At 32.9% G+C, this 26,901-nt stretch overlaps 1 long non-coding RNA gene across 1 annotated transcript; it reads left to right on the top strand.

Annotated features, from left to right (window-relative positions):
• LOC127723390 (uncharacterized) lies at nt 1–26,707 on the top strand. The gene is made up of 3 exons (XR_007992058.1): nt 1–166; nt 19,049–19,291; nt 24,447–26,707. It is a non-coding gene; the product is annotated as an uncharacterized LOC127723390 (long non-coding RNA).
• The last annotated feature ends 194 nt before the right edge of the window (nt 26,708–26,901 follow it).

Below are 26,901 nucleotides of genomic sequence, written 5' to 3'. Positions count from 1 at the left end.
ACAGGTGAAGGTGTTTTCACATGATTTAAAAAAAGAGTATTTCGCAATTTGGATGCAAATGAATTATATATATTACGAAAAAAAAAAGGATTATGTATTGAATAGTGATAATTTGTGTACGACTTAACTCGTTTTGTTGAAAATGGATAGACGCAAGCGGTATAGGGTAAGTGGTATATCTTTCCTACCTGTTTTTTTTTGTTTATTTTTTCTTTGTCATGAATTAAAGCAGACATTCAAAAATGGCGCTTGCTTAAAAAATAAAAAAGAACAAATCAAAAATAAATATTTAAATAAAGGCAACAGTAGCAAACCCTCCTGTACACAGTCCATTTGTGAACCCAGTCAAGAACCCCGTCAGTGGTTGTCTTACATGTATGTCTATCATTATGTATTTTTGTTATTTGGATAATTTGGTGTCAATAAAAAGATCTTCAAAAGTTTCAAATATCAATGTATTCATAACTTTTATAAACTCAGGACGATTTATATCCCCACAGATTGTTAAGATATCTGTCTATTTTTGAATACTGTGTGTTGCCGTAAAACGTTCTAGTTTATTTTTTTCGTATGATTGCTGTCTATCCATTTCAATTGTTCAGATATTATGAGTGAAAACAATATGTACTCGCTACGAAACAGGAGAAAAGCTAGCCTCACCTTTCTCTCTGTTTCTAAAGCTCGTCAAAAAAAATTTATATTTTTCTACACTGTACAAATATTGTATATGAAATAACCGTACTGTTAATTTGTTTTTAAATATTAGAATATATCAAAGTGCTCTCGATCAATGGAATTGTGGGATTTGGTGTTTCTTAATTGTGAAGAATGAATGTAAATCATGTTTTTAGTCAGGGATTATCCTATTGTTTATACCTATTTACAGTTCAAAACAAATATTTTTTTCTATTAATGAGTTACAACTGGTAAACATAAAGAAGGCATCTACCCTGCTATACTATAAAATCAGAAAACTTATCTAAAGTGTGACTGTTTTATTTACAGATGATGATTTTTTTTTTTTTTTTATTCAATTCAAATGTATTAAATCAGTTGAGTTGATTGTAATTAACTTGACTATACGATTTTTATAAGGCCACGACTTTCTTAATTTGGTGATATTGTGATAATAGAATCACAGATGTACTTTAAATTCTGTTTGGAGTAATGTGAAAAAATGCAAGCAAAGTAATATTATCCACGTAAATAGATTATTGAAAGGATGGTTTTGCTTATGCACAACACTAGCATGTGTAATATAAATTTTTAAGGTAGTAACTTTGATCTAGAGTTACAAACAAGATCTATATTAAGAATTTACTTCAATGACTAAAATGGTTATTTATAGAGATTATTTGAAATTCTCAAAGTACTGAATTTATATTTTTATATATGTGAACCGGTTTATGTCAACCGAGGAATATTAGTACCGGAAAAATCACTTAACTTTATAATACCGGTATAATATTCGACATAAAAATAAGTGCGAGCAAAAAAGATAATGAAAAATGTCATATCAAAGAATGGTTGCTGTTTCAAAAGCAAACTCAAAGTGCTAAACCTGCTGATATAAAATCATACTGCCATAAAGGCAACAGTCCCTTTGCACCAGTTGTTATTTTTGAGATGTATCATTTGCGCCTAATATTATTTTTCAAATGTATCAATTGCGCCAATATAAAGAATTCATATGCAACAATTTATCTTTACACAAAATTATCATACATAATACTCATAGATATATTTAGGTACTTAAAAAGTGCGATTTATGTAATAAATGGGACTATTTATTATTGTTTAAAAATAAAATGAAAGGTGATTATACAATAAAAAGTATAAGATCATTTTGCCCAGAGTTATTTTGATATTGAAGAGGATCACATAGAAAGAAATGATTTGAAATGTATCACACAATCCCTTTTCAGAGACCCGGCTCAGTAAAAAATTAAGTCAATAAGAGTTTTAGGAAATTTTACATGAAGTTGGAATTATAACAAATAAAGATGAAGACTCTCTTTCAGTAAATGATATTACAAGTGGCATTGTGATTCCTGGTTGTGAAGCGAACGTAAACTTTCTTAGCTTGGATGCAGAAGAAGTATTGCCACTGGACGTTAAGCAACCAACAATCAATCAATCAGAAGAAATATTTACAGATGGAACAGTCAAGTGTTGTGCGAAGCGCCACTACCTGTAATAAGGAGGAGAGAAGTGTTTGTTTTTTAAATTGGCGCAATCGTATACTTTATTTTTGGTGCAAATGATATTATGTACTTTGAAAACTACTGGCGCAAATGTAGCATTGGCGCAAATGAGTAGTGGCGCAAAAGGACGCATTTTTGACGCGAACGGATTTCTCCCGCCTTAATCTCTACCTATGGATTTTTCCCTACAGCAACATCATAAACAACGTTTACGTCATTCACGGTACCAGAAGACAATATTTTTTATTATATTTCATGTCAAAATGCCAGATTTTAATTGGTTAATACGAGGGAGACAATTTACTCTATCCTATGGTAAATACTCTATTACCCTTCACGGAGACGCTTGATCAAGTGTGCGCTTTATTAAATACGGATGGTTGTTATGTACAAGACGTCATAGTTTATTACTTTGAATTTGAAATGTAATAGACAGTAATAACATAACATTCAGTTTAATAAATTAAATAACACATATCTGAGAGGGTGATAGAGCAGATTGTTACCCCTCGAAAAGACATTGTTAACCTTGGTTTGGCCTCAATTGACAATGTTTTCTCGAGGTAACAATCTGCTCTATCACCCTCTCAGCTATGTGTTATTTATATAATGTAATTAACAGAATAAGTCTGTACAGAATTTTAATTTAAAATATGTTATAGCCTTAAGCAGTAAGTATGTTAAGCCAAACAGAAAGATTTACAGGACAATTAAACTAACCGGATTATTGCAAAATCTTGTTGACTTACAGCAAAAGTAACATTAAAAAAACACTCAAAATCTGAATAAAATTGTAAAAGTAGAATTTTATGGATAAAACATAAAAACGTATCCAAGTTCTACGAGGCAACGATAATTTTATAGATTGTATTTTATAATATCATACTTGTGCATTTGGCAAATATGCCGTTTATAATAAGTATAAGAATTTTAAAGTTTCTTGTGACAACATATAGATGTAATAACTTTTAAAAAGTACAGATCATGACTTATATCCGTTTATGTCCTCAAAAGGCGCAATTAGCTGCGAAAGAAAAGGTTGATTATTTCAGTAAAAGTGCTAACAGCCTTCAATACTACGTTTCCGTCTGACGATTGTTAATTGACGCTGTTTACATTGTTTTATCATGTCTGGTTTAGCAGATCCTCAGTAATTTAAAAAAAAACGTGCCCTACAAAATGTCTCCTTCAATTATCAGGGTCTTGGTCAACACATTACAGAATAAGGGACCAGCATGCTTGCTCTTGCTTGATTTTAACATTCCTCTAATACATCCGTTCGATAATTAATTGCATCCCTTCTTAATGTAAGATAAAGAACGAACTGTTAGAATAGGGTCCTACATTGCCCGGTTTACATTTTTGATGTCGAACTTCATCCTACACATTCGGACTCTTTTGAATACATATAAATTTAATTTTGCATTTTTATTGCACGATGTCTTCTAGAAGATTACAGTTTTAAAACCTACCAAAATGAAATATTGTAACAAAATGATGACTAAAATCTAACTTCGTTTAATTGACTGTGAAACCTTAAAAAAATGAAAACAACAAGTCATAAATATCATGCGTCCGAAGCGCTTTTCTGGATTTACCTTCATCAGGAACGCTCAAAGACGAATACTTGAAAGCCAAGGATGTATAAGAACCAAAACAATTGAAGAGCTATATAACCAAAAGGACCTAAAAATAGCCAAATCCATTTAAAGTCAACTTTTCCTGAGGGAGTTGAAACCTTAGTTTCTTTGAAGTTTCAAAATTTATAAACAGACAATTTTACAAAGGTTTGTTATAATTTATGTCAGTACCGAAGTACTGACTATTCAGCTGATGATACCCTCGGGGACTGATAGTCCATCATCAGAGGAAACCTTCAAAGTATATTTAAAAAAATTTGAATATTTATCTTGATGTATTCTTTAACATTCTGTTCACTTGTATATGTATACTTTAATCTCCAAAACGAACAATTAGTATCAAGCCAAAAAGAAACATATTGTAGGAGAAAATGAAATTTGATTGAAGCGAAATTTGAAACCATGCTTTTGTTTTGTTTGGTGTTTTTAATTATTGTACTCCGTGCTGATTTTCTTTCAAAATGGGTCAGTATATAGCATATTTATTTAAAAAAAAAACAACTGTATAATAATCGTTTTTCTTTTGTAATTTTATGCTTCTAACTCTTTTCGGGGTAATGAAAATAAATTCGAGCTAGTAGGATGTAACATCATCTACGTTACCCGTATTTAACATTAGCTACGTAACCCGGTCATTGAAAGCATTTTTTTGCCTACGACAACCCTTGCACCATGTGTTATATATCTTAGAATTTGTAGGTAGTAAGTTTAATCATTGTTATTAACTTGACTATACGATTGTTGTAAGGTCACGACTTTCTTAATTCGGTGAAATTGTGATAAAAGAATCACAGATGTTCTTTAAATTCTTTTTGTGGTAATGAGAAAAAGTGCAAGCAAAGTAACCTTACCCACGTAACCAGATCATTGTAAGGATGGTTTTGCTTATGCACAACACTACACCATGTTTAATATAAATGTTGTATGTAGTAAATTTGATCTCGTCTTACAATATTACTATATTAAGAGCTTACTTCAGTTAATAAAAATAGTTATTTAAAGAGCTTATTCAAAATTTTTAAAAGTACTTCATTCATATTTTTATATATGTGATCACGACAGATCCGTCGTTTCGTCCTTGATTTTTTTCGTTTTTTATTTCTTATTGGCTTTAGGTGTTTAAAAATCTGTCAGTCATGCATTTTTTTCCATCCTCTGCTTATTTTAAGACCTGATGAATCTTAAATGAACTCGTTTGGGTTTTTTTTGTATGTTATTATTATTTTTTACGTTTTGAATTTTAAAATACATGTAAAATTACAGGTACCATTTTTCGGCTCCAGATGCGCATTTCAACAATAAATGTCTATTCAGTGATGCTCGAGGCCAAAATATTTGAAAATTCAAAGCTTATTAAAAATATGAAGAGCTTATAAACAAAAAATAACAATAAAGTATAGCCAAAGTCGAAAAGGAATCAGATCTTTGCGTGAGGAAGATATATTCCTCCATTTAAAATAATTTAAAAAAATTTGTAACAAGTGTGTTCAAAGATAATGGCCATTAACTAATTAGCGTTTCCGACTGTCTCGTTACACGTATTTACGTTCTAACGATTACAATTCAGTACGATATACCGATCATGCTTCGAAATGTTTTTGAGACATTCAACACCATGGCTAGAAGGAATTGATAAAACAGTCCATAGAATACAACTTATACACACTAAGGATCAAAACAGTAACACAATCTGGGGGTTTAACTCATGTACTATGGAAGGGTAAGCAGTTCCTGCTCCTCCAATTACAATCGTCACGTGGCTTATTTCATCTTCATTTAATGATGATATTTACCATACGATTAACTTTTGATTGAATACTCAACTAATGTATATACTTGAGAGTATAGTGAGCCTAAACTATTGCTAGTATTGTGTCTTCAGTATTGGTTCACACTAAAAAGAGTAGATTAATTTTGGTCATGTTCACACTAAAAAAAGTAGATCCATTTTGGTCATATAAATCATAATGTTTCTAACTATTTACATCCCTGGCTTTCAAATAAAATTGTGAATGGAAATGAAACCCGACCAAAGAGCAGAAAACAGCCGAAGGCCACCAATGGGTCTTCAACACAGCGAGAAACCCGGAGGCGGGCTTCAGCTGGCCCCTAAACAAAATGTTTATTAGTTCAATGAAAATGGACGTCACACTCTGAAACATATAAATGAACTAAAATTAAAAAAACATACAAGACTAATAAAGGCCAGAGGCTCCTGACTTGGGACAGGCGCAAAAATGCGGCGGGGTTAAACATGTTTTGTAAGATCTCAACCCTCCTCCTATACCTCTAGCCAATGTAGAATAAACAAACACACAGCGCAGAGTAAAACTCAGTTTAAAAGAAGTCCGAGTCCGATGTCAGAAAAGGTAACAAAAGAAACTAAACAAAATGACAATGACACATAAATAAACAAGGGACTACTAGCAGTTACTGACATGTCAGCTCCAGACCTCAATTATACTGATTGAAAGATTATGTCTTCATCATATGAAAATCAAGAACAATCCCCCCGTTAGGGGTTTAGTATCATACCATCATGAAATATATGAGAAGAACATAACCCGTATCATGCCAACAACTGGTTTTAGAATAAATGTGTTTATTTCCGATGCAAAGACCCTACTAGTGAATCAATATTAATACCAAAATATGCCATCTTTAATGCTGACAACAGTATTGTAACTATATCCCGTCTGAATAAGTTTGTTTAAAGGTTTGGTTAGCTTTTGAGGTGGATGTCGACATTTGTGTGCTTTGTATAGAATATTACCATAAAAAATTGGATGTAAAATACCTGAACGTATAAGATGTCTGCGTGTTGATTTATATTTACGAATGATGTCCTTGTACCGATGATAAAATTTAGTAAATATTTTGACTAGTTTGTGATATCGAAAACCCTGGTGTAACAAGAAATGATTGTAACAGGATGCTGTTACGAAGTCTCCCAAACGAAGCTCCCATAATTCGTAATTCCCAGGGTCGCCTGACATTGGGCAACGTCCAGTGAAAATTGGTTTGGTCCAGTAAAGTTATATGCATTAGTGATGCCTGGGGACTAACCTTGTATATCATTCAAATCATCTTGGCATGACAAACCAGAATATATATGGTTTAGGGGTGGGGATCTCAACCATTTACAAGATACTAGAATATTGGGGGTGGGGAGGAACCCCTGGGGACTGGCCCTATACGTCATTCAAATGTTCATTACATGACGAACAGGAATATATATGGTTTAGGGGTGGCGATCTCAACCATTTACAAGATATTAGAACATTGGGGGTGGGGGGAACCCCTGGGGACTGACCGTATACGTCATTCAAATGTTCGAGACATGACAAATAGGAATATATATGGTTTAGGGGTGGGGATCTCAACCATTTACAAGATATTAGAACTTTCTCAAATGGCAGGGGTTGGGATGACCCCTGGGGACTAACCCTGTCTATCATTCAAACCATCTTCGCATGACAAACCAGAACATATATGGTTTAGGGGTGGGGATCTTGACCACTTAGAAGATATTAGAACTTTCTTAAATGGCAGGGGGTGGGGGTGACCCCTGGAGACTAACCCTGTATTTCATTTGATGTGCTTTATCATGACAAACCAGAATATATATGGTTTAGGGGTGGGGATCTCGACCATTTACAAGATATTAGAACTTTCTCAAATGGCAAGGGGTGGGGGTGACCGCTGGGGACTAACCCTGTATAACATTTGATGTGCTTTATCATGACAAACCAGAATATATATGGTTTAGGGGTGGGGATCTCAACATTTACAAGATATTAGAACTTTCTCAAATGGCAGGGGGTCGGGATGACCCCTGGGGACTTACCCTGTATATCATTCAAACCATCTCAGCATGACAAATCAGAATATATATGGTTTAGGGGTGGGGATCTTGACCACTTAGAAGATATTAGAACTTTCTTAAATGGCAGGGGGTGGGGATGACCCCTGGAGACTAACCCTGTATTTCATTTGATGTGCTTTATCATGACAAACCAGAATATATATGGTTTAGGGGTGGGGATCTCGACCATTTACAAGATATTAGAACTTTCTCAAATGGCAAGGGGTGGGGGTGACCGCTGGGGACTAACCCTGTATAACATTTGATGTGCTTTATCATGACAAACCAGAATATATATGGTTTAGGGGTGGGGATCTCGACCATTTACAAGATATTAGAACTGTCTCAAATTGCAGGGGGTCGGGATGACCCCTGGGGACCTACCCTGTATATCATTCAAACCATCTCAGCATGACAAACCAGAATATATATGGTTTAGGGGTGGGGATCTTGACCACTTAGCAGATATTAGAACTTTCTTAAATGGCAGGGGGTGGGGGTGACCCCTGGGGACTTACCCTGTATAACATTTGATGTGCTTTATCAAGACAAACCAGAATATGTATGGTTTAGGGGTGGGGATCTCGACCATTTACAAGATATTAGAACTTTCTTAAATGGCAGGGGGTGGGGGTGACCCCTGGAGACTAACCCTGTATTTCATTTGATGTGCTTTATCATGACAAACCAGAATATATATGGTTTAGGGGTGGGGATCTCGACCATTTACAAGATATTAGAACTTTCTCAAATGGCAGGGGGTCGGGATGACCCCTGGGGACTTACCCTGTATATCATTCAAACCATCTCAGCATGACAAACCAGAATATATATGGTTTAGGGGTGGGGATCTTGACAACTTAGAAGATATTAGAACTTTCTTAAATGGCAGGGGGTGGGGGGTGACCCCTGGGGACTAACCCTGTATTACATTTGATGTGCTTTATCATGACAAACCAGAATATATATGGTTTAGGGGTGGGGATCTCGACCATTTACAAGCTATTAGAACTTTCTCAAATGACAGGGGGTGGGGATGACCCCTGGAGACTAACCCTGTATATCATTCAAACCATCTTAGCATGACAAACCAGAATATATATGGTTTAGGGGTGGGGATCTTGACCACTTACAAGGTATTAGAACTTTCTTAAATGGCAGGGGGTGGGGGTGACCCCTGGGGACTAACCCTGTATTTCATTTAAAGGGCTTTATCATTTAGAACATTTGCAATTAAAAAGTTTGTGTCTATCACGAACGGTTTTCAATTTATAATCATTTTAAAATTTTAAAAAATAAAATCCCATAGGGTTCTATAGTAAAACCCTCTTTTCTTTTTGCCCCTCAAAGTACCCCTTTATAAACCCCATTGCAAAAACAAAACCCTGATTGCACCACTAGACATGTTAGTCTAACATATTGTGAAACCCTAAGTTAATCCGACAAGCGGTTTTGGAGAACGGGTGCGGACAAGTTCAAATTTAAAAGCGGCGGAAGAAGAAGAAGAATAATAATAATAATAAGAACTGAGCAAAAACAATAAGTCTTCCCAAACTTCGTTTGGGAGACTTAATAATTTTTCAGTAATACAGAGATTTCTTTAGTAAAAATCAAATATGTTGTTACATACACGAGCGAATCGAACAATTTGAGATATATAAACACCATAAGATGGTGACAAGGGAACGTCACCATCAAAAAATGGATAATTAACAATAGGAAATGAAAAGTCATCTCTTTTATCATAAATTTTGGTAAATCCAGAAAAGCGCTTCGGACGCACGAAATTTATAAAGTGCTTTTTTTTATTCATTTACATGTCACGTGATGTGTTGGTCGATCATCGCGTAAATAACGAGGAAATATATATGTATTTGTATAAACATCAACTGAACCAATATTTTCACTATTCATTTATTTAATGACAATTGAAATACATGTTCCCCACTCGGCATCAGCATATTAGTCATTGTTTAGATGTTTTGTTTCATTTGTATCTTCCAATTTGCCGTTTCAGAATTTAATGCATTCTAGGTAATATTTTCAAAGTGTACACCAAAACGCCGTGTTTGGTTTAAAATGTTCGAAACTATGGAAATTTAATCAATGACGTGACGTTATTTTCATTTTGATTTCGACTCATGCTTTGTTTGATATGAATGAAAGAAGATGTGGATTGAATGTCAATGAGACAGCAACCCAATACAAATAACCATAAAACATGTAGAGAACAACACCCAGTCTTCGACAATTTTTATGATCTGGTAACCTCTAAATCGCCCAGAATCGGTACACATTTTCAATTTTAACAGAGACTAACCATATACCGAATTCCCTATATTAAGATAAAACACAAGGCAATAACTAATTAGGTTCCTGAATTTAAAAATGCACAGGAATATGTGGCGGGAATAAACCAGTTCTTTGATATTTCAACCCTTCCCATAATATGTACAATGAAAAAGCGTGTACTGGAAGATCAACAAACTTTAATTTATACATATATTAACAGTATACTAGTCGATACAAAAATAAGTGAAAGCAAAAACAAAGAATGGTTGCAGTAACTGTAGCAAACTCAAAGTGCTAAACCTGATGATATGAAATCATGCTGTCGTAAACTCTAGTTGTGGCTGTACTTCGGATTTTCCACTGCAGCAACGTCATCAACTGTTCAAGTAGACACGATTTATACACTGAACAGAATAAATCTGTACAGAATTTCAATATTTGTATAGCCTTTATCAGTAAGACTTTTGCGTATAACAGAAAGATTTACAGGATAATTAAAACCGGATTATTTCAAAATCGTATTGACCTACAGCAAAATTCACATTAAAAACACTCAAAATCTGAATAAATGCAGCATTTTGTTGATAAAACATAAAAACGAATCAAAGTTCTACGAGGTAATAAAAAAATTAAAAAATATTCTACTTATTATCTGGCTAATATGCCGTTTTATTATGGGTATAAGAATTTTATTTTCTTCAGACAGTATAGATATAACAAAACTATTTTACAAGTACTGAACATGTATTAGGTTATGACCTCGGGTGAATTTGAACAGTTACGAAAGAAAAAGTTAATAAGTTCAGTAAAAGTGCTTTGAGCTTTTTATACTACCGAAATTTTTCTATACTGGTTTACGTCGGCTGGTGTCTGAGGTAGTTAACTGACGCCCTTCCTAATGTTAGATAAAGATTACTGAACTGAGAGAGCATGGTCATGAGGGAGCGCGGAGTAAAAGTCAAATTTGTAACAAAAACTATGCATACATTTAGGGTTTTAATTAGTTGAACATTAAAACAGTATATTTACTAAAATAATATGAGGTAAGGGTGCAAATTACCACAGCAGAAATGACTCGATCTTATTTGAATATAACATAAACATGAGGTATGGGTTCGAATGAGGTCCCAATAGAACTTGAATAAGATTAAACATTAACACACCCTACTTCCGGCTATAAAAATCTGATGTACACAATTGCAAAATCCATTGTATTGCAATGGCAATCGATAACGTAGACAACAATCTGCTGTACGTGTTAGAAAAACATTTGTGTTTTAAAGCAATCGGAAACGCCGACAACAATCTGCTGTACGTGTTAGCAAAAACAATTATGTTGTATAGCAATCGGAAATGCATATCCCACTGTATGAGGGTAAGGATAGGGGTCCTTAATTTTTGTATTCTTTAATTTTTAAGGCCATTTTTCTCTATTCTTTATAGTTTTTGCTCATTATTCTCTATTCTTTATATGTTAGCACCCCATTATTCTCTATGCTTTATGTTTTTGTCCATTTTTCTCTATTCTTTACATTTCTAGCTCATTATTCTCTTTTTTGTAAACCCCCTTTCAGACCTCTTGTTTCTGTCGTGCGAGCCATTTATGATATAACAAATGCACGGGAGGTGCGAGTCGTAAAATGGTTGATAGGAAAACATAACAGTTTAAACCTTCCTCCTAGCTAGAAAAATGTTCCGGGATCTATGTTCCTAAGCAATTCGTGCCATGACCGGTTTGCAAGATTGATGTCGAATTTCATCGTAAACATTCCAACTATTTTGAAATAAAAATATAAAAATAATTTAATTTAATGATAACTTCTTCTGGTACATTACAGTTTTAAAATCGACCAAAATAAAATATGACGACTAAAATCTAACTGTGACACATTGGTTAATCGACTGTAAATCATTCAAAAGTATATTTTTAGCATTTTTAATGTGAATAGTCGTGATTTAGACCAATTTATTTTTTAATGTTGCTTTTATTCCATTTAATTTCTATAAATATTTATTGAATACTGCAGTATACTAAATTGTTATAGAGAATTATATATTTTTTTTATACAAAACAATTATTTGCTGTAAAATCTTATTTGAATCTTGATAACATTATTATGATTTAAAGATATTCATCGGTTTCAATATAAATATTAGTTTAACTCCTCACATGCGCCTGTCCTAGGTCAAGAAGCTTGTCAGCTTTGTTGACCTCAACTCGGGGCGATTAAAGGCTTGACATCCATATTGTAGAGAAAAATGTGTGCTGATCTCTTGTTATCTTTTGATTTTTTTGTGTCAAAGACATAAAGACTAGTAAGTCAATTTACGTAAAAAAAACAAATAATATCAATACAATAGCACACGCTATAAATCACCGTCAGTGCAGAAATTTAAATAAATTAGGTTACATATACAGCAATTTTCATTTTTAAAATGAATGTCTGTGAGGGTAATATACTTGATGACAGCCAAGATTTTTACACATGGGCGGTCAAATTGAATAAGAAATGATTTGAGATAACAAATTTAGCATAAATCTATGAACTTCCATATTCTTTCACTTCTTTATGTGTGTGAAAGTTAAAGTAACATATCAGAGGGTGGACATTTTTGTTCATTAGATTAAAGGGGACTTTGGGTTATTTATTTGATAAAAAATAATTGTATATCTCCATAAATTTTCATTTACATTATTACTTTTTCTGTGTTTGTACTTGTCCACAAGCCAGTTTGAAATTTATATGGATATAACAATTTGACTTGAATTGATTTGATTACTACTATTTGCTATTATTTTGTGTTTTTTTTTTCTTTGGGGTGGGAGGGTTTACCTAGGTTATGTGTTCGTTGTTTAATTTTATGTGTTGCATATGATTTTGTATTTAAGTAATAACTGTTTTGAATCTGACGTGAAAGTACATATACTAATTTAGGACCTATATGATTTCTTTATAAAAATATGTTTCAATTATAAATTCTATTTATATTATTTTATCTCGCCCTTTTTGGAATAACTTTAGGACCAAAAAAAAAGTACAATGAAATTCTGTTGAAAAAAAGCACTTAACTTTATAATAACGGTATCACATGCAAAAAAAACCGTGGCTATACAATAAAACGATCCTAAGTATACCGCATCGAAGGATACCTTAAGTTACTGATAGCGAGCTCAAAGCTTGATATAAAAGGCATGCCGAACTACACTCTAATAGATGCGACTTATTATCAACTTTGAATAATATTGCACACAGCAACGATATTAACCGCAGGAAGACACGATTTTGTACAATTTTTTAGTTTAGTCCAGTCTAGATCTTAACTATAAATAAGTGAATTGATATTAATCACCCAATTTGTAAGATGCAATGATAATTAACCCAAAACGAAGGACAGTTACTGATCTTGTTTGCTTCAAATATAAATATTACCATTAAAGATGTATTTGTGAAACACCATGTATAGTACTGTTACATTCTTCTTAGTGAAAGAATTATTCCACAATTATTCCTTACATTAATGATAAAACGTAGACGTTTTTGACTAATTTATAGAATCCTTTTTACGTTTCAAGTAAATAAAGTGCGCTTTACTATATGTTTCTTTTTTTTTTTTTGCTATGTCAATTTCCTTTTTCTTGTTTTGATTGTAGTAGAAGTGGGGCACTTTGTCAAGTATCATTTAGGATCATTGTCATTGTTAAAATTGAAATAAAGTTATTTTTATCTTCCTTTTATATTTGACAATTCATTGTTACAGTAAGTATTACTTGGGTACATTTAGGTCATTCGGACGATTAGGAATTTCAAAAAATGGTTATTGTATCAGCAAAATGTTTTGTTATTTAGTCAAAAAAACGGTAATCTGAACCTTGTTTATGATTAAATATCACTTACTACACTTACGGGCTCTGACTCATCATATAATATTTTATGTGAAATGAAAAAAGATCCATATAAATTGTATATCATTTGTTAAATATAATACATTTTTTTTCGGAAATGACATTCTTCATGTGTTGGTTTTTATACGACCGCAAAAATTTCTGCGGTCGTATAACGTTATGTCGTTGTGAGCATCGCCGCCGTCGTCGTCGTCCGAAGATATTTGGTTTCCGGACAATAACTTGAGTATAATTGTATGGATCTCTATGAAATTGTACCACAAGGTTCCATACAATAAACAGAAGGTTGGGATTGATTTTGGGGGTAATGGCCCTAGCCGTTTAGGAATATGGGGCCACAAAACTAGGATTTTCTGGTTTTCGGATAATAACGTTATTATAGTCTATGGATCCCTATAAAATTGTACCACAAGGTTTTATACCAAAAGAGGAAGGTTGAGATTGATTTTGGGGATTATTGTCCTAACCACTTATGATAAAGGGGCCAAAAACAATACTTTTCTAAGACATTGTATAAATTGCTTATTTCTTGACCAATTTCAATGAGGTTTAATTCAAAGTCTTGAATTCTTAAGGTTCTTAAATATGCTGTATCTAACAGTGTATTTAGATTTTGGATTTTGGGCCCCGTTTTTAGATTGGTCCATATTGAGGTCCGAAGGGTCCAAAATTTAACTTTGTTTGATTTTATCAAAATTTATTTATCTGGGTTCTTTGATATGCTGAATCTAACCGTGTATTTTGATTTTTAATTTTTGAGACTGTTTCAAAATTGGTCCACATTAAGGACCAAAGGGTCTAAAATTAAACTTAATTTGATTTTAACAAATATTGAATATGTGGGGTTCTTTAATAAACTGAATCTAACCGTATATTTAGATTTGAGTTTGGGCCCCGTTATCAAATTGGTCCACATATATTGAGGTCCAAAATTAAACTTTGTTTGATTTCATAAAAAAAAATGAATTCTCGGGGTTCTTTGATATACTGAATCTAACCGTGTATTTAGATTTTTGTATTTGGGCCCCGTTATCAAATTGGTCCACATTGAGTTCCAAATATAAGCTATGTTTGATTTCCTAAAAAAATGAATTCTTGGGTTCTTTGATATGCTGAATCTAACCATGTATTTAGAATTTTGATATTTGACCATAATAGGTAAATGTCCAATTTCAATTTTTTAAGTTCTTAGACTACATTTATTCTGTAACAGAAACCTATGCTATTTCAAATATTTAATCACAATCCAAATTCAATTCTGTATTGCACAATTAATATAGATTGTAAGTAGATTCATAGCTAAATTAGATACATCATCAAATTCTAAGTTTAGAGAAGAAATTATGTATAAAATTTAATATAGTTTGAAATTTAGCTTTTATCCTTGTTGAGCTGTAGACCTTTAAGTAGCGAAAAGTGATACTTAGAGCGTTGTCCGTGTAGTAACTTGAAAACGCTTTGACGAAAATCAAATTTAGATATGTTGTTTCCTGTGACAAAATGAAGGTCAAGTTTGATTTTCACAATTTAAGCTTGTATCGTTGTTAAGTTGTAGACCTTTGAGTAGCGAAAAGTAATACTTAGATTGATTTTGACCTTTCCATTTCTGAACCCTACAAAAATTCATTTATTTTTTTACTTGTTTCTGTTTGTGGGTCCACATTTGCAAATATCATTTTCATGACAGCCTCTTGTTTTTTTTTTTTTTATTTTTTTGGTACATATTTTGAAGAATTTCGTGTTAGGTTTGTTTGTAATTCTGTATAAATTAAATTTCAGAATGCTATATATATATAACTTTTTGTGGGGATGAAGAGAACCCCTTAAAAAACTAAGCTAGTATTGTCCATTAATAAAAAGATAAATTAAATTTTTGGTATACTTGTGCTGAATCTAACCGTGTATTTAGATTTTGGATATTGGACCATAATAATACAAGTCCAATTTAAAAATCTTCAGTTCTTTGACCACATTCATTTTGTGTCAGAAACAAATGCTGTGTCAAATATTTAATCACAATCCAAATTCAGAGCTGTATCAAGCTTGAATGTAGTGTCTATACTTGCCCCAACTGTTCAGGTTTCGACCTCTGCGGTCGTATCAAGATGCACCCAGCGGAGCATTTTATTACAAAATAGGAGTAAGAAAGAAAAAAAAAGAACAAATGAAACTGTGTGCACTGATTAAGTGCTTATCGCAAAATAGGAAATATCCCGAATAAAAGACAAGCTTATACGATTACATAACAATGATGTTTCATAAAGGTTTCATAATGTTGATTGCTAGATATTAAAGTGCTGTTTCCAAATACACCAATAACTGTACATGCTCTCCTTGACAACGTCACACCAATACGTAGTAATATTTGTAAAGTTTGATTTTACTAATATTTTCTTGGTTTTAGCAATAAATGTTATTGTTATTGATGCTTCTCTTTTGTAGTTTTGAAGCTTTCGTGTTTTACAAGAAATGCGCTTCGCGGAGACTATCATTTAATATTGAGCATGCTCTATTTTTTCACAGGAAACACATATTGGTACTTGATATGTCCGTAATTTCTTGCTGTAGCTTTTCTTATGATGCATGTTAATTTATGTAGAGCACATACAAAATCGGTCATCAACATTTATTTGAAGATTTGACTTTTCACAGTACGGTTTCACTAGATATATCTTTCACGTTTGACCTCTCATAAGTAAATGTACACAAATAAACAAAAAAACAAACAAAAAGATAACACGGAATCAAAACGAGCATGATGCTGAGGCCTGGTATTTCCCCGTCCGAGTCTGAACATGCCAATAATAAAGATTCTGAAAGACACTCGGTGACCCCAACTTGACCTTAAGGTTTTACGGATTTTTTTCCATAACTCACTATATTTGTTCCAAATACAAAGAATACATTTCTACTAGCATAGTACATTAAGCAACCTCGACCTGTAGGCTATGTTTCCGCTATGACACATCCTTAACTTATTTCGAAGATCTAGCAGACATTTCGTATAATGGCTGTAATACAGCAGTTGTGATATTCTCGTGATTCCATTGTTGGTAGAGTTGTAGCTATTCCTGTCTTGTGTATCCCAAAACATTACCTCCGGATGTCTTTTATTCAGGTCATAATGCAAAGAAGTAATTAAATCAAATTTTGGTGCAAACATTTGAAACAATTTTTGAACAAGTTTGTTTTTTTTTCTACATGGGATTTCCGCTTACAGAAAAATTATAAAGTGATTTATCAGTACATAAATACGAATGAAATAATGTTATAAAAGTTATCATAAGAGTACTTTTTTGGCCACATAAATTCGAAAATCAAAAAGTTTAACATATCTATCAAACAACATCATTTGAATGTTCACAAACATTTATTCTGTTTGATATCAATATTTTTATATTTTGCCTTACATATTTGCTTTAGGGCTTCAAATGTGGAAGAAATAGCCTCTTTTAGAAGGCTTGGGATTTATACTCAGATATTAGCGAAGGCCTTCTCCAAGAAGATATTTTGCTACACAATGTATTATACGAAGATGTTAATGTGGGTAAATGTCTTAAAAGGTTTGGCCTTGACTTATATGTAATTTTGTTGATGTTTCAATTACACTTAAATCACTTATTAAAAATAATAAACAAACATTTCTAACAATGCATGGTTCCGATACAGATGATATAAAATGTATAATGTTGTCATGATGCCGTGCGTATCTTTTAATGTGATTAAAGATATCCTGGTATCCCCCGAAAGATCATCACTGAATAACTTTATCATTACGAAATGCAATGGTTGGTCAAATTGAATTTTGGTGCAAATTTAGATATCCTTTTAAATCTAGTTTTTGTGCATGGGTTTTGAGTCCAAAATTTGTAATTAAACTCTAACAAAATGATATTAAAATAACTATACCCATTATAATAAATATTTTATCTACAACATACGTATGTATTAATGAATTTAATTTGAAGAAAACAAGCTTAAGATCATGTGTCCCTAATGCAGCATTACCCGCTCACATCATAACGGACATGTGTACTAAGTTTCAAGTTAATGTGATCACAACTTTATGGTAATCTACCTTGACCAAAAACTTTAACCTGCTATAGGACTGACAAACAGACATATGGACGGACGGACAACACTTAATACCGCTTCTATCGTAGACGTGCCATACAAATACAAGAAAGACAACAACAAAAAACGAATTGCATAAATATGATATATTTATACCTGAAACCCGTCGTAAAGACACACACACACACACACAAATAAAAACATGCCTTTTAATCAAACATACCGTACAGTTTGAATTCATTTTTACAATCAAAATCATTCCATTATTTAATCTACCAATCTACACATCAGTCTTGACAAAACATAATGTTTATTTTTAATTTTTTTTTAAATTGTTGACTACAGATAACATAGAAAGGGTAACAGTAATCACCAACAACTGTTTACAGCAGCTCAACTTCAAATTTTCACTTAAAAGTACATATCTTTTTATTTTAAAAAAAATCTATAAATCATGATAATCCAGTGTAGAATTGAGAGAAGACTTGTTTATAAACCACGCCGTTCATTTTATCGTTTGAATTATTTTATATTTTGTCATTTTGGTAACCTAAAGTTGTTTAAATCCGAGTCCTTTGGTCTCTGATAGAGAGTTGTCTCATTTGAAATAATACCACATCTTCTTATTCTGATGTATTAATACTGTGTTATCATTATTTTGTTAATTGCATGTATGCCATCAACCCACTGTGCATTTAATTTCAAATAAATAAATAAATTATATAGGACATATAGGTGCAAAGAAGAATCAATGTGACAACAGATAAGGATACATGTATTTTTTTTATGCAAACAAAAGCTGTAGGTGTTGTGTTTTATTTAAGAACGTATACTGCTCAAAAGGGGTTACATGTAATGTTAGAGAACGGACGATAATAATAATATAAACTAAATTAAAAAAAAGGATCACTATTATTTATATTATTTACCCGGCGTATCATTAGTGCAAATGAAATAAGCACCGAAACAAAAAAAATACAAATAGGTCTAAGTGTACAATCTTTCTTAGATCTTAAATATAAACAAATCGTAATTTAAACACATATGATATAATTTTTTCTCTTCGCAGCGGCATCGACACGGCAAAGACCATTATCACCGTAATAACAATTCTTTCGACAATCCAGGCTACCACAGAGATGATATATACAGACCTGATTATAGACAAAAAGACTATTTACATGGAAGTATATCGTCAGATTCAACATCAAAGCTGAAGTCTCCGAAAGCTATAGTCGTTGCCATAAGAATAGGACTTTTAATAGTTGTCGGCGGTGCAATAGCGGTATCTGTGTATTTCACTTTTTTGCAAGTATGAACAATTTCTTAATTCTTAATTTGTAATATTTTGAATGACGTAGTGTATTTCGTTGACAAGCATTTTATTCGTCAAAAGAACTCAACCCCGTATCCGACAGTCAAAATATTATTTGAAATATATAGATATAAGCAACGCAGTAAACTAGTGATCAGCGTCTAGTTGGACAACGAATGACAGACTTTGTAGGGAAAATACTTAAATGATTGTAGTGTACGTAGGAGATCTTTAGATTTGGCGTAAAACCGGGTTCAACCCACAGTTTTTATATCATTAAGTCAGGAATATTATATTTAATTACCCATTGTTCCAAATATAGCCGTTTGAAGTGGATTTTTCTGTTAAGAATTGTGCAGCTCACGTGTATACTTAAAAGTTGTGATATTTTTTATATACCTTAGAGTTTCTTTTATGCATTTGTGATTCACATTTTTGTTACAAGCGCTTGTATATTTTACAATAGTTTAGACAAGTTTGAACATTTGGGACGGTAAGAGCATCAGACATACGATATTATTTCTGTTTTCGACATATTTATTACGTGTCCTTAAAAATCTATTTCATAATATCTATGCATAGAATCGTAAGTAGGGGGCTAAAATTACATGTTAAAAAAATTAGGGTGATGTATTATTATCTAAAAAAACATTTGGTCCAGCTGAAAAAGGAAAAAAAATTAGTTTGTCTGAAGCCGTCACGGAATTATCAATATTTTGAGTTATAGACTTTTCTATACTTTTGATAAAAATTTGTCCCAAAAGTAGTACACTTTACTGTAAAATTCTTTTTGATATATCGTCTAAAAGAAATGCACTGCGAAATATATGTGTTCTCAGGCATGTATAATTCGTCTGTTTCTTTCGGTCAGTTGTCTTTCTGTTCGTTATGGAGAATTTGATATCATCGGGATGTAGCACAAAATTCTATCTATCTTTTATAGTTTTCAATATAATAGGCAACAATGCAAAACTTGGAAAAATCGTCATTAAATGGCAAAATACTTCGATCATTTCGGTATTCATTACTTATTTATCCATCTTGTCTTTCTCACCATTTTACTATTTCAAGTTTCTATCTCTATATTATATTTTTTAAAGATAATACGCAAAAATGCAAAAAAAAAGGGGGATCTTCATTAAAGAGCAATTATTATAACTTCAATAATGTGTCGACTTCAGATTTCATTTATCTGACCTATTTGAAGTTCGTGTCTTGCTGATCATTTTTGCTGTAAATAGTATTTGTCTATCTAATATAATTTTCGAGATAATAGGCAAAAATAAAAAATAAAAAACGTAAAAATCGTCTTTTAATAGCAATAACTCCTACAAGAAGTCGTCTGACAGTTTTGCTTTCAAGAAACATTATATAAATCTCATCATTCTGAATATTTTTGGCAATTTTAGATTTTCAATATCTATAGCAGTTTTCAAGATAATAGATATTACCCCCTATGTTCTATTTTTATCCATGTCGGCAAAAGGGGTCATCGGACACAATTATCAAAATAGATTCCCCATTGATGAACGTGACCATATTTGGTTACATTTGGCCCTGTAGTTTCAGAGATGATCTTTTAAATGTTAACGGACATCGACGACGGACGCCTATTAATGACAAAAGCTCACACTGCCCTTCGGGCCAGGTGTGCTAATAAATAGAGAGAAACGTTAAAAGCAAACATGATCAGCAAGACAAGATCTACAAATACGTCAACCTGACCGAAATAGGCAGTCGACTCTTTATTCGAAATATTGCCCCTTAATCATGTTAATGACCATTTTTGCCATTTTTGTTTCCTATATTAAAAACTATAGTAACTAGATAAATGTTTAATAAAGATCGTCAATACAAGATCTACAAATACGTCAACATGGCCGAAATCGTCGGTTTTTTATAGACAGCAAAAGTTAAACGAGTTTTACTGAATGGATTTTGATTTTTCCCAGGCATAATATAATCCAACTTTATCGAGTAACAATTTCACTTTCATTCTATGCCAGTCAGGTCGACCTTGTTCTTTCGGTAATATTATTGACGCCTACCTTTAGACTTTCGGAAGTTCTACACAGACCGTAAATGTCTGCGTTCTTGCGTTCGGTGAGATTTATAAATATTTGTATATCTACACGAAGGACCTATTAACTTCTATTACTTGTTACTGAAATGGGTTAAAAATAAATATCAGAGGCAATAAACCGAGCGGAATGCACAATATAATAAAGAGACGGACGTCTTTATTAAAATATGTTCGGTGAGAAGAAATTATTTATTTGTACTTATTCATAGGACATCATTCCTTGCTCGCAATATCACATTTCCTTGTTCAGTGAGCTACTAAATCTCGTTTAAACCCTAATTTTGCATAAATTTGTAACTGTTAACATAGTACTTAACCTGTCTAACTTTTAAGTTGATGTGATGAAACCTTCATGGTAAACTATCTTAAACCAAAACGTGAAGATGACACAGGACTGACGAGCTAACGGACTGACCAGAAACATCAGCCGAACGATCCGTAGAAGGGACATAAAACTAATAAGGAATAAAATCATGATGTACATTTCAATGCTCATTTATTATAATAACTTTCATGATTACCAAAAAAGATCAAGGATATTTCATCCGTTCAAATTGTCATGTAATTTCAGCTATATGTAGCATATAAGACATTGTAGTATGAAAATCAATCTTTCATTTACTTTTTAAACTATCACCCAATCAATACACTTGTGATTTTAAAATGATAATAATATCATGGTCTGTCATTATGAGTGAGTAGCGCTTAGTGAAATATGAATGTAGATCTCTAATTAAAAGACCGAAAGGTTGATTTCTGTTTACCGTCCAGTGGCAAATATCTTATGCATATTCAGGTTGACAGCAATTAAAGTAAATCCAATCAGCAGTTTTGTAAAAAAAATATTGGTTGACTGTTCTAAAAGGCGGGAAATTAGATTGCAACGAAACATTTCGAAAAAGACAGTCGCAACATTCCACTTACTGACTTATGAGAATTAGTTACATATGTTTCCGACGTGCTGCATACAGCGTGGCACTATCCCTCCACATGTTCTTGTCCTTAATATTCCTATCTCGACAGGACGTGGCTGTGTATTTTTACATCCCATGCGGCCAAACAGAAGCCCCTCTACAACATGGGATTACGGCCAGAATGACGTTATCTAGATGACAATAGTGTTATACACTAGCACTCTCACTAGAATACAGATCATGAGTCCACACTTAGCTTATACGTAGAACGGAGCTCAGATCCTTGTAAACAAAGCTTAAACACAGGATCTGTATTTTCAACTCACCATTTCTCAGCAGTTACATACCATCTGTCCCATCTTATTGCGTTCACATCTCTCAATTGATATTGCATATTGACACTTTTTTTACGGATTTCCTTATTATGGTGTGCTTCTTACACAAAACTGCACCAACGAGTAACGAGGAAAAACTACTAAAATTAACACGACTTTGTGTCATGGTCACCATCTCAAATTAGTTGACCAATACGATATGTCGTTTTCTCAACTCACTTGCAACATGTTTTTGCAATTATGCTGTGTTGGTGAAATTAAGATTCTGCCTGTGCTTGCGTTTAGATATAAACTTTTGACTGCCAACCCTTTAAACAGTGAAATTGTACTTGGTTGCCTTAATTTGACACCAAAGATTTATACTCCGAGACATCCTTTCGTTTGAATCTGCTTAATTTTATTTTATTTGGTGGCTTTCTAGACAATAATTATATCGTATATCTCAAAACATACTACGGACCAAAGGTGAAGAGTTCCAATTGTTCATTCGGCTAGATAAACAGAAAGATTTTGGAGACTTGTAACAAAATATGCAGAAAATACCCAAAAAAAAAACAAATCTATGACAAATCAGAAGTCGACGAAAAACAGAAAATACCATAGCCAAAAAGACACATGACGAAGGAAATACTTACAATATTCTTTAAAAGTTAGACAGGAATCCTCCAGAAACTAAGGATCATCTCATGTACCCCGAAAATGTGATCAGATGCTGCCGTGCTTGTGGCATCCGTCGTGTAGTTAATCGCAAGTAGAAATTTGTAAGATTATATTTAATAGCATCCGGAGAAAAATCGAATCAGCTTCGATTGATATAGAGGTGATTTTTAAAATCCAATAATCTTGGTTTTATGGTGATCTCATTTACTTTTTTAAAAGAAGACGTTGAGAGTGATGGACATATGTCAGTTGAAATCTCATCCCGAATTTATCGCAAGAGGGGTAAATGTTTTCTTAAATGACATGCTTAAACCTTTTTTTTTTAGCTATTGTTTGTGTTTTGTATCGATCCGAGATGTCCAGCCCTTTCAATTGATTTTGAGTTTGTTCTGATGTTGTGCTGTTACACCACTGTACCAGGCAAGGGGAGAGTTGTGCGCCCACACATTTTGTTTAACTCCGCCACAATCTGCATGCGCCTGTCAAAAACGAAAATGGGACGGACGAAAGGACGGCCAAGGGTAACACTTAATGCCCCCGTTGCCTACGGCAGGGGCATCAAAATATGTCCTTTATGTCTGCAGCTCACGAGGTCAACATCTTAAAGTTGTTAAATCCTACGTCAAAATAATAACTAGCTAGTGACGTCATATCGTTTGTTTGTATCTGGAAAATATGGCGGCTGCCTCAAGGTTTGGCACCTGCTCGGATATGAACATTGAAAGCATTTTAAAACAGAAAGACTCACAAAGCACTAAGCAGGCTACAAAAGCTGCTTTACTATGCTTAAAAGAGTATGCAATAAGTAAAGATAGAGATCTTGATTTTTCTAGTTACAGTCAAGATGAACTTTGCAAACTTATCTCGAATGTGTATGTTGATTCAAAGAAAATTATATCTTTGTATTCAGTTCAGTATAATAATACAGTTATTGCCGTCATGAAAAGTTAATATCCAGCATTATTAAATCCTATGGACCTCGAGTAAAATAACCTTTCCTCGATTTAATATTTTTATATTGAACATTTGATGAAGGCCATAACTGTATATTATTACAGTATTAAGTTTGTAGAGCAATAAAGTCGATAATATAAAAAAAGATATAAATATATTAAAACGAAATAATAGAACAAGAAAAAATATAGTTTCATATTTTGTAGTAGTTCTCCAAATGAGCAGAGCATAGCAGTGACCAACTTTACATTACGACAATGCAGAGGACATCAAAAGGGCGGTCGTTTAAAACTAGCTACAAATAAGATTATGACCAATAATGGTTCTCCTCGCGACTAATGCACAGCAACAAGGGAGTTAGTCATTGCTACTCTGCAAGATTCTTCAAGGAACGGTGAACAAGGACTCAATAAGGGAAACTCTATAAATTTCAAATTATACTATAAAGAAGATAATTTTATATTATCGGAGATATAATCACTATCCAAAAAAGGAAGATTTAGATGGATGTGTTTGTGTCAATCCCATCAAAGTTCAGCAACTTTCGCATCTCGCTAATAGTTTAAAAGACATCTTGAGCCTTTCTTCACACACAGCTGCCATTCTTTTGAAGACAATATTGGATATATATTAAAAATGAATAAAGGGACTATTAATAATCAAATCACCACTACCGAAGTTTTTATTCAAAAACTTCCAAGACTGAAAGAAAAATGTGTACTGAGGGGATCTAGTGAAGAGAAGCTATACATTTTTGATTGTCCTCATCTTCTAAAAAGGTGTCTGCAAATATCGGATGGTGTGTACAGCAAGTATTAAAAAAGCATAACAAAAATTTGGAACTCCAAGGCAAATTCAAAAGGTGAAGTCCATAAAAATTGACAAAATCAAACGCTATCAATCAACAGAACAAGTGAAAAACAACTGCCATAAAAGAGAATGGTAGATAAAGATGAGTTTTCTGCTATAGAAATGTTTTTGGGATAAGTGGCACAAATAAACTAATTATAAATACCAGGATTATATACAAAAGACTCATCAGTGACGCTCGAATCAAAATAGTTAGAAAGCCAAAATAAAGTACGAAGTTTTAAAAGCATTGAGGACTTTGTCAAATACAGCTTATGTAATCTCTTACTGGGGTAGAAAATTCTTAGTATTTCGAAAAATCTCACAGTTTTTTTTATCAAACAGATACTTTTCCAAGCGTTAAAGCTTTAGACAATTCTACAATTGGTTTTCAGGAAAATCATTAGCCAGAATTTGGTGATGTACGTTCCTTTCTGCAACTGACTATCAGTTCAGGCTTGTAAAGGTGTGACTAATAATAAATTTGTTTAAATAAAAGGTAAATAAACTGCATATGCTTGATTGTTTCTTGGTTAAAGATATTTAGCTAGATCCGATTTCTATATTTTATTTTTTTAAAAGCGTAAACATTAAGATTTTATATCTAAATTTAAAAATCTGGCATTTCACAAGGAGAGATAATTATACTGAAAGTTTATGTAAATCAACCAGTTTTGTCATTACTTCCTGAATATATCAGGAAACAAGGAATTTACGTTTTTCATTATTTATAATAAGCAATCTAAAAAAAAATAGCCAGTCTATATAAATCAAATGCTTGCCTTAAGTCTTCAGTATTAATTCTATATTCCCTTTTTTACGAATGTCTCCATGGGCCTTCCTTAATTCCTTTTATAAAAGACCGAATTGTATTTTCAAAGATTTATTTTAAAAAAAAAGTACAATGTAAATAAGTAATTTAAGGAACATGAGTGTAGGGTTCGATTTTCAAAAGGAATTATTAATCCCATCTCACTAATCTTTAAAAAAAATAATAGAATTTGATATAGATTAATACATGGCCTTTTCCATTTCGACCCGGGTATCAGCCATATACCATGATGTCAGCCCGAGACATATGAAGTTATATTAATATTTTATTCCTCAGCTGCTGTTATCAATGAAGCCCAATAAAATAGAATTAATAAGTAAATGTGTTTGAATAACTACGAAAAGATCAAATAGGTTGAAGTGTTTAACGACGTAGTCAACCCCATTTTTGGTGCCATTGTTGACAATAATATTGAGCGGTCAAAACAAATGGGTAAAGTTAATAACAAATAAGGCAAAAGAAAGACAAAGAAACGTAAGGAAGGGCTAAAAAAAGTACTGAGTATTTAAGATGTGACAGAATCACACTATGAAGGTGACGGGGCTGTTGAGCTACATAATTTACACGCACTATATCACAATAATCACAGGATCAACAGTGAGTTGTTGTCATTTTGGATTAAGGTTTAGTCGTACAGGAAGGAACATTTAGTGCCAGAGAAATTATATGGAGAGACGGTCGATAGGTGGTAGAGGCGTATTGGCAGATGCACTTTCAGCATGCAGTAATTGTGGCCTACCAATTTACCATGCTACAAACGTGATAACTTATGGATTATCAGGTATAGTTAAGGTGAGGTTCAAAATAAAAACAACTATGTAGAAACATCCTTCATAATATTAAAGCTGTAGCTCAAAAACTGTAGGAGGAGATAGCCGGACAAACCATGTGTCTATATCTGGACGGACAGGGGTAAATTAATATGCCCTCGACATTTTGTCGTGGAGGAGGGGGGGGGGGGGGGGGGAGGCATACAAATA

Source organism: Mytilus californianus, unplaced genomic scaffold (assembly GCF_021869535.1).
Source record: "Mytilus californianus isolate M0D057914Y unplaced genomic scaffold, xbMytCali1.0.p SCAF_13, whole genome shotgun sequence".
Taxonomy (NCBI): Eukaryota; Metazoa; Mollusca; class Bivalvia; order Mytilida; family Mytilidae; genus Mytilus; species Mytilus californianus.
Note: the sequence above shows the minus strand (reverse complement) of the source record. Positions and strands in the feature narration are given on the sequence as shown.